We start from the raw sequence: 10584 nt of genomic DNA, 5'->3' as shown, positions 1-10584 counted from the left end.
TCTGTCTGACTGGGGCATTGGGAGCTGGCTGTTGCTGAGCTTCTTTCTTTGGGCAATGATTCGCTCAATGGTCTTGTTCCCCATAGTGGAAACACGCACGACTTCCTCCTTGCGCTGGTGCTGCTTGGTTGCTCTGGTTGGTTGCTGGAGCAGGAAGACGGGCTGTCTGGCTGCTCTAACACTGGTATTGATTTCCTCCTTGCTGGTTGTTCTGACGGTACTGCTGCTACTACCGAGGAAACTGCCTCTGGTTCTCCTGCTGCTGGTTCTGATGCTGGTGCTGGTGACCTTGCTTGAATGGCTGAGGTGGGTTGCCTAAGTAGCGAGGACGGCTGCTACTCCCAACCTGACGTCCACCAATCTTGTGTTTCCTATCCTCCATCTCCCGACGCTTCCTTTCTGTCATAATTGCTCTGTCGATCATATGTTGGAAGGTAGGGAAGGTGTGGTTCATTAGCTGATAGTGGAGGGAATCAACCAATCCTCTCAGAAAGCGGTACTGCTTTTTGGCATCCATGTTGACATCTTCTGGGGCATAACGCGATAGCTGCAAAAACTTGTCCCTATACTCGCTGACGGACAGGGGACCCTGCTTCAAGGCGAGAAACTCCTCCTTCCTCACTATCATCAGTCCCTCGGGCACATGGTAGCGATGGAAGTTGTCCCTGAATTCTTCCCAAGTGATGGCTTCAGGGTTGGCATGCGTGGCGAGGTAAGACTCCCACCAAGTCTGGGCTGCTCCCCTCAGCTGTCAGGGACCATATAACACCTTCTCACGATTGTTGCACTGGGCAGTGTGCAACTCATGCTCCATGGTACGCAGCCAATCTTCGGCGTCCATGGGATCAGCAGAGTGGGCAAAAACAGCGGGATGGACCCTCATGAATTCTGCCCGCTTGTCTCTGGGCACTTGTGGCATCTGGACTTGAACTGGAGGCTAAGGCGGTGGGGGCTGCTGCTGCATAGCTGCTAAGGTCTGACCAATTGCCTGGACTGCTTGGGTCTGCATCAAGAACATTTGCTCAATGGTCATCGGTGGTGGCGGTGGAAAATGCTGCTGCGGGGCTGCCTCCTCTTGGGGTGCCTACTGTTCAGGCTGAGCATGCCTCGCACCTCTGCGCCTATTCTCAGACATCTGTAGAAATCACACACATATATCAAATCTGACTCTGCAGTCCTTTAGCATAAGAAAAGATATACGGAAATCTTTATAGCACTAAACAAATGACCATCTTCACTGACAACTTCTCAGATAAAGAGGAAAGTGGAAACACATGGATTACCCAACTAAATAACTGACTTTATTAATAACTACACCAAGTTGTAGGGGATACCCACAGCTTGATGACAATCATTACAAAGATCCAACTTCATTACATGTCCATCATAATAAGCATCCAACATACAATAAGCAAACTAACTCGAACTAAGACTAATTAGACTAAGACACTGAATAAGCATTATTACAGACTCCGACTCCATCAATCTATGGATCTAAATCTATGTGGGTCCTACAGTCTGGGGTACCATAGTTGAAGCGACCACGGGGCGGTGAACGGTAAAGGTGCTGAATCCCGACAGGGGCGGGAGAACCACCATCCAGATAGTGGCGTGCTGCGCACTCAGCATGCAATTCCGCAACCTCCGCCCGAACCTTGCCCAACTCGTCGAGGGTGTGGTCCAACTCTGTGTTGAGCATGACGGCCAAGTTGACCATGTTGTTCAGCCTGGGATTACCCTCACCAACTGGCGAGGCAATCACACCTCCAGCACTGCCGGTCGAACGGCGAGGGTAATACTTCAGGTCGAGGCCATCAGCTACCCCGCTGAACAATGAGCAATACTGAGAAAGTGTCCGTCGTGCTGCATCTTGCATGGTTGCCTCGTCAGTATCCCTCTCAGTAATAGAATAGTGATCTGAGAAGGCCTCTACACCCCGGAGATCATCGTCCAGACGGCGCACCAAACAAGTAGCCTCCCACTGGTCCGGGTATAGCCCGCAATGATGCTGGTAGACTACATAATGGTACTCGATAGACCGTGTGTGTCAGTCGAAGGCCCGACGCAGCAGGGTGTCGAGAGCGTCGTGGAAGTGACACCCGCGAGCGACGTCACGAGTGATGGGGTCTAGCGATCCATCCCTCCGGCTCCGGCTCCTCCGAGAGCTCCGTGCTGTGGCTCGAACTGCCAACGGCGTCGTCGTCGTCTCCGTCTCCGTCAGGGTCTCCTCCAGCAGCCGGGATGCCCTAAGGTGGTGCAGGGGGCATCTCTGGCTGAGGTGTAGGGGAAGGTGGCCTCTCAGACTCCACCTCCCGCTGAGGCGAGGGGGAAGAATCCTGCTGCTCCTACTCCTGGCGTCGACGCTCCTGCTCCTCGTGCAGGCGACGATGCAGTCTCTCCAGGTGACTGGACTGACCTGGCACCGTGCGATGCCACGCGAGAAGGCAAAAAGGGGATCACAGACTTACGTGTAGTGCACCTGATACAGGCCATCTACAAAAAACATCGTAAGCACAAGAGTAAGAGTAGAACTATGAGATCGGAAAGTAAACAGAAAGAAAAGTGAGACAAAACTTTTTGAGATAAGTAGATAACATAGAGTTGGTCAAGATGACCAACTTTTGAAAAGACTCTAAGGTCAAGGTAAGAGTAAGGGTCTATAGTCCTTAGATCGACCATTCTAGTCTAGGTTAGCGGTCCTACAGTCAGCAAGGCTTTGATACCACTTATGTCACACCCGGTTTTGGAAGGCAAACCGAATGCGAACCATGTACGTGCCAGGATCAGAACTCATGTACACAGTGACTACATAATTGGACATCATCACACAATGCTTGAAATAAATAGCGGAAAGGTACTTAATTACATCAAGATGTCCAAGACATCCACAGAGTCTATTACATAACCATTGTCTATCAAAGTGCGAAGAAACGAGACGTAGATGATAAGCCTACACAGGTAGCTGACTGGGGGTTTGCCACTAAAGTAAACTAAAACTCGTCATATTCCTGGAACTCCTCAAAGTCATCCATGTTGCCAGCATCACCTCCTGAGCACTAGGTGCAGTGGGGACAACCTGGGGTGGGGTGGTTTGTAAAGAAAGGGTGAGTACACATCAACGTACTCAGCAAATGTCCCGTTTGGCTAAAGTGGACTAGCTGTATATGGAGTTGAGGTCAAGAAGTTGCTTTTAGTTGGTCAAACATTTATTGTTATTAGTAGAGCCAAGTTTTAGTAATAAACCCAGTTATTACCCAAAAGTACTCCCTCAAAAGAGGAAATACCAGAGATCAGATTTATAACATCATTGTTTACCATCATCATAGAAGTATCCAAAGTTCTTCTAATCATAGAGGATCCCAAGGCTACTCTTAACCGTGAGCTCGGTTGATATACCAGTTTCTAACACTCTGCATAGGTTGCACACTTTACCCACAAGTCGTGATCCCTTTATGCCTTAGGTCAATCAAACCCTCAAACACTACCAAGGTGAGTCGGCAAGGTTTCACTATGTAGCCTTTACAAAGACTCCCCTGGTGCATAGTTGCTCGTTAGGTTTCGCCAGTCATACAAACGCAGTTGTTGGGGGGCCTTCATCTTCCGAAGGTCCTCAAAAACATGATTAACAATGTTTCCCGAGCATAATATATGTGCAGGAACCTTCGGACTCGGGATGAAGCTATACACAGTATGGATAGTAGGGTCAGAATGAAGGCTAAATCAGCGTCGAAGCTATGCACAAGGGAGCTTCGGCTCAGTAGCAAAAAAAGGAACCGACTTAAGGAGGAAAAGGCTATCTAGTCCCCGACAGATTGTTCTTAAGTCAATAGTAAACATGAAGGGCATAAATGTAATTTCACACAGACTGCGTCCTGTGCCTATAAATAGATGAACAGTACCCCCATACTGTTCACACTGACTTGTACTCGCTCGTGTGTCACGCTTGTACCTTTGCCTTCTATCAAGCCGAAGGTACAAATGTAATTCAATATTGTTTTTATTCATTCATGATTATATAATAAAAGTTATATTAATGGTGTCATATGATTATCCATGTTATTTCTCATGTTTCATATGCTTCGTCTTTCATTAACTTATGTTGTGATGATGAAGGTACGTCCTTCATGACCTTCGTCCGAAGATCGTTATATCCTTAGGGAAATAATGTTTCGAAGGACGAAGGGCATTAACCATTAACCTATTTTTGTGTTGCCTTGTTCTTAATTCGAAGCATTTGAGAACAAGTCACCAACAGTAATACACCTCCCCAAGGTGGGTGACTAACAAAACCAAATCGAATGAACCTCTGCACCGCAACCTTGGCAGAGCGAGCACTACGCCTTGCCCCCCATTGACGGCCCTCCGGCAAAGCCAACTACACCCCCCATGTTCATCTAATTAATCAGCTAAGGGTGTCCCATTCCATCCTCATGGTTGCATTGTTATCCTAGGTGGTCACTCCATGAACAGGTCCTTACGGAGAGGTACTCAGGAAAAAGGCATGAACCCCCTAGAGTATCATAAGTTCATCAACATAATCAGGATTACAGTATCGCATCATAAATGTTCACATCAAGTTCATTGATTAGAGTTAAGGCAATAGCAAAATGCTAACCATGATAACCCAAAAAGGTAAACAAGGATAAGTAAATACAGACTAGTCAATCCTTAGGTTTCATAAAGTAATGCGGGACAGTGAATCATAAAGTATGTAGGACATAATAGGTCAGAGGACACTTGCCTTCACCAGGTTGTTCCTCAGGGAGGTCTCCAACAACACACTCAGGAACCTCGGACTGCTCGTTGTCTAAATAAAGCGAGCATGCATTCAATACATTTGGAAAGTACAAATGAACATCACATCAATCATGTACAAACATTGGAACACATCTCAAAAAGACACAATACTACATAAGGGGTAATGAATTCAAAGCATAACATGAACTATAACATAAATTAACTTCATTTGGACATATATTATTATTTCCCTAAGTGTTACTTACAAGTACATAATCATAGTTCAATTTATTTTATTATGACCTAAAAATTAGAACAGAGATGAACTCATGTAATACACATTATTAATCTCACAAGCTTAAACATGTTTAAATCCCTAAGGTTTCCCTTTTATTTATTTTATTAAATAAATAAATCTACATCTACATTAGTTCATACTTAATCATAAAAATTAGAATGTGCAAACAGTAAATGAAACCATTTTATTTAGACAGAGGATAATTCTATGAACATTTTGCAATTTGAATCACTAAATTTGGAGTTCATATGCAAAAGTTATGAAATAAACAAGTTTGGGAATTCAAAATATGAAATTAGATCCAATTCTGTGAATATTTAAAAGTCCAGGGTTAAATCTGCAAGAGTACAGGGCCTGCGCGCGAAAACCAGGGACGGCGGGTTAATTCCCAACAAACCGAGGGTCTCTTTAATAAAACTACTGCACGAAGGGGTATCGGGTGAATCCAATCGTCAGATCTAAAACCAACGGCTGAGATTAGATCTACGGCCGAGGGCGCGGGCGAGCACTGACAGGCGGGCCAGGGGCGTCAGCGGCAGAGGGGGAGGGCGCACTGACCGAGCGAGCCCAACGCCAGGGGACTTGGGCGCTGACAGGCGGGCTAGCGCGTCAGGCACACGTGTGCAAAGCGTAATCCATGATCTGGGCCGTGCGATGAAGATTGGACAAAGGGGATCAGACCATGGAGGGGCGAACGGCTGCGGGCGGTGCTGCTCCTCTCCGCGGCGGTGAGGTCGCCGGAGTTGAGGCAGGCATGAGCTAGGGTGGTTTCGGGGTCGCCGGAGTTGGGCAGAGAGGGAGAGAACACCACGGCGAACTCAATGGCGGGGAAGAGGCCACGAATCCAAGGGCAGAGAGGGGAGAACGGCGGAGAGAAGGTCTCAGGCGAGTCGGAGTAACTCCGGTGAGGAATCCCGATCGCCAGAGAGGGATATCGGTCGTGATAGGGCTCGGGCTAGTTCCAGTAGAGGTGGGGGAACACCCTAGGCCAAAGCCCGGGCACCGGACGAGGTCGGGATGGCCGGACACCGTGCGGGCACGGCGAGCAGGCGCGGCCACACACCGGCGAGGCCAAATTGGCTAAAAGCAGACGTGAATAAGGTAAAACAAGCACGGGGGCGGGAGTCTCACCTCGGGGCGGAGCTCGGGGAGGCTTGACGCGGTCTCCGGCGAGCTGGATGGTCGGGAACGTGGGCGTGGGTCTCCGGCGGCTGCTGGCGGCGTGGGCAGAGCGCGAGAGAGGGCGAAGTTGCGCGAAATGAGGCGGGGGGCGAGCGCAGGGCACTGGCGGGGCTCTAAGAAGGGAGCTAGGCGTGTGGGCGGGTGTCGTGGCTGAGAAATCCGGCAACGTGCGAGAGTGCGCACTCGCCGGTCCACGGCGAGGGGGGGGGGCGGATCTGACAGGGCAGGTCCACACCGCAGAGAGAGAAAAGGGGACGCGCGGGGCAACGACTCAGCAACTAGCGAACGGGTCCCGCGAGGTAGAGAGAAAGGAGGGGCACACGGGTGAAGAAACCGGCGCCGACAGGTCGGCCCCACTGGGCAGTGAGCGAGAGAGGAAGAGCGCACTGGAGAGAGGGCTGCCGCTGACAGGCGGGGTCCGCCTGTCAGGCGGCGCGGGTGCGCGGCCTGGCTGGGCCGAGTTGGGCCGGCTGGGCTGCATTTCCTTTTTCTTTTTCTCTGGTTTTTCTAATTCCTTTTCTATTTCTTTTCTATAGGGTTTTCAATTCCAAATTCAAATTAGGTTTCAAATTCAAATAAATTCAAACATGTGCAACACTTCAAAGAACATTTTAAGCTCAGCATGATGCAACATGTCATGACTCATAAATGTTTTGGTAAAAACAAATAATTAAATCCCCCTAAATTTAAGCTATTTCTACTTAAAAGGGAAAAAAGAGAATCTAGAGAGAGATAAAACCTAGAGTGAGAGAGAGAAGAGTAACACATGAATTTGGGTGATAATTAGAAAGAAATTTTATACCCCCAAATTCAGGGTGTTACACGAAGCCTCCTATAACAGTCTTTATTATACTGAATAACATGTTAGTTAAGTTTTTGAGGACCTTCGGAAGAGGAAGGCCCCCACCAATTACAAACTTCTGGGGTTGTCACACAAGTTGGCGTAGCTCAACAGATGACTCACTAGATGGTTAGGAGCAAGGCTCCAAGAGTAATGGATACAACCATCGACTTGAACACAAACCAAATGCTCTTAAGTTGAGGAGCAGGATGGTGAGCTCTATTTATTAGTTTTGGATGCTCAATCTCTTAAGGAATCACAAGAGAGATGTGTGGAGAAGGTTAAGGAGCTCCAATGGAGTGAGAGAGAGAGAGTGTTATTTCTATGAGCACTAGTAGGTTCTAGTCGATTGTAGCCATTATGTGATAAGTGAAGAGATATAAATATCCCTCACCTACCATCAACGAGTACTTTAAGGTGTGGCACTGCTGACTAGGAGCAGCAGTGTTGCTCTCTGAGCGATAGTGCCACTCAAGCACAATTTGTAATCTTTTACAAGTAGTTGCATGATGATGTTTCTGTTCTTTTGGATATTTGTAGTGGAATTTGAACGTATTATTGCACATTAAAGCTTGTGAATTGTATCTTTCTTGATAGTACAACCTAGTGTGGATTCTAGTAATTTCTGGTTGAACATCGTTAGAAAGACAAAGCAACCTTGCTCGACTATTTTCAAGCCGCTTCTCATAAATTCTGATGAGCATAAGAAAAACCTTGTTTTTAAGGCATGTCCCATGTGAAGATCAACACCTTGAGACCAAGTTAGTTTCTTCAAAACATTTCACAAATCTTTTTCAAACACTTTTCAACCACCACTTAATCCTGGCAATGTATGCAAAGTTAGATTGCTTAAGTGACGCTAGATGACTAATATGCAAACAAGTTTGCCACTTTTTATAGTATGGCCATCTACTCTAAACCCAGTTAAACACTTCTCTACACAACCTTATACTAGTGAAATGAAATTCCTATCAATATACCTTTGTATTGTGCATTCCATTTCATCTCCTCTGTTGGTGATGCTACACAAGCCTCCAACTTCCATCTTCATCAAAATGATGAACAATGATCTTCCATAGATGTAACCAACCATGCTACCTTTGATTATTTTTTATAGCATGAAGTTCCTCTATCATCATCCCTCAAGCCACTTGATCATCAACATAAATCAACACTTGGCTTAATCTCTCATAAATGATATGATCCAATTCATGTCATTATGTGTATGTATTGGTTCATAAATTACAACTGCACTTGCTCTTCACTGTTCACCTTGTCCATTAGCGTCAAGTCCTTGCTCTAGCTTTATCGTCACACAGTTTGTCCGACCCAAGCCACTGACTTACCCTTCAAACTAACAACTCGATTCTTAAAAGACAAACCATATCTCTAGATCTTCTTCACCTAGACACATGACATCATGTTGTCTCATATGCAATAAACTCCATCACACTAGTTGAGCATTGCAATAAATCCAAGCTATTTCTCCATCATGGCTCATGTTGCCTACACTAGTATACCTAATTACTAATAACTTGTATCAAACACATATTAGTCCACCTAGGTTATCACTTGATTACTAAAACCAAGTATTACTTTTCAATCCTGAAGATCAATTGTCGCATCCTTTTCCACTGATGATTTTTCCATTGGGTTTTCTCATGCAAAGTTTTTAAGGAGACAATTGAAAGGGAAATGTGCCCTTGGGACATTTCTATTATGTTTTGGTGATTAGATGCCCAACACATAGAGTTATGACTTTATTGAGCTAAGAGTTAAAGAGATGCAAATGGAAAAGCAAGGTATAATTCTAGCCTTAGTAAATTGTTTTTGATACTAACATTATTCTACTAAGTGCTAGGAACCTTCTCAAAGTGAGAGAAATTGAATTAGAGGAGTTTGACTCATGCAAGCCAGACTTGCACCAACATGTGGTGCACCGGACTGTCCGGTGTGCAGGACAGTGTCCAGTGCCCAGGCTAGCGAACATGCCGCTCTCGGAAAAATGTTGAGGATACCGTGGCTATAATTCACCGGATTGTCCGGTGTGCCAGCTGCACGCCCGACCAACGGTCGACCGCGCGATCAGCGTGTGACAAATGGCTCAGATAACGGTCAGAAGGTGCCACTGGACTATCCGATGTGCCATAAGACCAGTGGCTGGCAACGGTCGTCTTCGCTAGAAAAGGAAGGGAATCACACACTATTCACTGTCCAGTGGTGCACCAGACTGTCCAGTGCGCCCACGGACAGAAGGCAACCAAAGCCTTCCAAATGGAACTCAAACGGCTCCTAGTTGCCTTAGGGATATAAAAGGGACCCCTAGGAGCATGGAGCAGAACACCAAGCACTCATTGAACATCCAACAACACCGAGACATTGAATTCATGCCTTTGCTTTAGTAGATTGAGATTTGGGCACATGTTTTGAGGTGTGATTCTGTTGTGCTGTCTTTGTGCTCTTCTCTCTCGTTTTGTGTGCGTGAGTCGCTGCAAGTTTATCTCATGTGTGTGGTTCTATTCCCTCCCTTACTCTTGTGGTTTAATTGTGATCAATCTTGTAAGGGTGAGAGACTCCAACTTGTGGATATTCCTCACAAAGGGAAAACTTGAGATAAAGAAGAAAACGATGGTACTCAAGTTTGATCTTTGGATCACTTGAGAGGGATTGAGTGCAATCCTTGACCGAAGGAGGTCACAACAACATGGAGTAGGCATTGGCCGAACCACGGGATAAAATCACCGTGTCACTTGTGCATCTTTCTATTGTGATTGTATTCTTCCATAAAGTTCTCACACATTCACTTGCACTATTATTCCTAAGTTCAATACATGTCCTAAAGGAACAATCAAGTGAAGACTTCTCTTCTCTCTATTCATATCACCTTGGTTTTAATCCCACTAACATTTATTTAAACCAAGTTTGTATTGTTTAGACTTGATTTTTACAGGATCACCTATTCACCCCCCTAGGTGCTCTCAACAATAGGTGCAACATAAGCAATGGATGTGATGCACTATTTTCTCCTATCCTTTTCCCACTGAGTTTTTGGGTAAAGTTTGTAACGAGGCATACACATAGCATAAATTTGACAAAGGGCAAGAAATGTGAAACCAATCTCAACAAATAAATATAAGAAGAGGGTCTGATGGTGGCCAAATTAACGAGCAGGAGAGTAAAAGCTTGAGATTCACGCTTACAAAGTCAAGTGTTCATATTAGACCCACTCCTCTAGTTTGCTATTATAAATAGAGGTCACCTTCAGCCGATCAATGTAAAAAAGAATAAGCAATCTAGAAAACGAATACAAATAAACTCTCACTTCCCTCTCAGTGTGCTCGTGTTCTTTATGTGCAAAGACATTGGTAGAGAAAGAAGTAAAATTAAGGTATGGCAAAATCAAAGGCCTAAAATATAGGCAATAAGATAAAATTTAATCATAAGTAGTCTAAGCATATGTCAATAAATTAAATCCAAAATTAATTTAATCTACACACATGCTATGTAAAGGGTTTCAATCCTTGAA

Source organism: Zea mays, chromosome 4 (genome assembly GCF_902167145.1).
Source record: "Zea mays cultivar B73 chromosome 4, Zm-B73-REFERENCE-NAM-5.0, whole genome shotgun sequence".
NCBI lineage: Eukaryota > Viridiplantae > Streptophyta > Magnoliopsida > Poales > Poaceae > Zea > Zea mays.
Note: the sequence above shows the minus strand (reverse complement) of the source record.